At 31.7% G+C, this 1452-nt stretch overlaps 1 long non-coding RNA gene across 1 annotated transcript; it reads right to left on the reverse strand.

Moving 5' to 3' along the window:
• Positions 1 to 268: 268 nt before the first annotated feature.
• LOC111700808 (uncharacterized) lies at positions 269 to 1201 on the reverse strand. Its single transcript, XR_002765054.1, has 2 exons — positions 907 to 1201; positions 269 to 360 (listed from the first exon to the last, which is right to left on the reverse strand). It is a non-coding gene; the product is annotated as an uncharacterized LOC111700808 (long non-coding RNA).
• Positions 1202 to 1452: the final 251 nt, after the last annotated feature.

Genomic DNA, 1452 nt, shown 5'->3' on the forward strand with positions numbered 1-1452 from the left:
TAAATTAGATTGATTTTCAATATATAGGAATTCTTAATCCGATGTTAAGAGTAATAAAATCCAAGCCTGATATTTGTAGAAAAATAGATAAATACTTAACTTGACTCTATAACTCTACACTCCGTGAGTATACAGTCTAAATAAACTTGACTCTATAACTCTACACTCCGTGAGTATACAGTCATATATAAACTTGACGTTATAACTCTACATTCCGTGTGTTGCGCAATTTTAGCTATCTAATCCCGATAATAAATAAATGACAAGGTTAAGTAACGTAAATCTTTATTGATAAATACAATCTTCTTAGAAAGGGTTCCGTTCAGTTCACAGATTGATAACAGCACAGCGGTTTCAAAACTAAATAAACATAATGTTAGTGTATATAGCAAATTTGAGCAATAACTTTGCTATATTAGCAATGTTGGCAGTTAAGCAATACATGCTTAACCCAACGCAGGGTTAGACTCGTGTATTAGTAATGATGGCTAACCTAAGATTAGACTTAACTTATTGTGTATCAATAAAAGCAATAAATGTGCTTTTTGCTTAGCTTCTCAGCAATTTAAGTGAAAAGAATTTCTTTAGTACTCTGTAGACTATTTGTATCCAGTCTAAATAAATGTTAGGGAATTCTAATTCATGACAATCATCCTATTATCCCATGAACTATCAGTCATGGACTTAATTGCTATTAAATAGCAATAACTGTGTGTTATCCAATTACACACTAAATCAGCAAATAAACTTAGTTTATGGCAATAAGTTTGCTTTTACTTTCTTGCCCAATAAAACGGTTAATAGGAACTAGTCCGAACTGATCAATTTAACTCTATTTTGCTTCTATTAAAGCAATCAGTTGCATTAAATGCATTACTTGGCAGAGAATAAAAAGTTTATCCTTACTTGTTTCGCTGATCGGGGTTGAACAGAGCTAGGGTAGATCCAGCAGGGTCTTGAGCAATAAGTTTGCTTAAGGAGAGCAATAAGTTTGCTTGAGGATACTGCTGAACCGATATAAACCACAATGAACAACAACACACGTGCACGCTTGCTAAATTACAAGTATATAAAGTGCAAGAACAAAAAGATAAAATATAACCCAATAAGATGTACTGCTCAAATAAGAATTTAGTTAAATAAGAATATTGAAAAAAGTTAAAAGAAACAAGAAAATCTTCCAACTTTAAAAGTTTTAGAACGGATCAAAAAAACTTTTATCAACTACTTATTTTAATACAGCGTCTGGGAAAATAAAGATAGAGAGTCAGAGGAGCCTAGTTAATTAATGTAAGATTATACAGTGAAAGGACAAACATAGAATGTCGGCTTTGGTCTCAACTTTTATCAATTACTTATTTTAATACAATGGCTGGGGAAATAAAGATAGAGAGTCAGAGGAGCCTAGTTAATTATTGTGAGATTATATAGAGTGAAAGGACGAACATAGAA

The sequence above is a fragment of the Eurytemora carolleeae genome, unplaced genomic scaffold, assembly GCF_000591075.1.
Source record: "Eurytemora carolleeae unplaced genomic scaffold, Eaff_2.0 scaffold81, whole genome shotgun sequence".
In the NCBI taxonomy this organism is placed as follows: Eukaryota; Metazoa; Arthropoda; class Copepoda; order Calanoida; family Temoridae; genus Eurytemora; species Eurytemora carolleeae.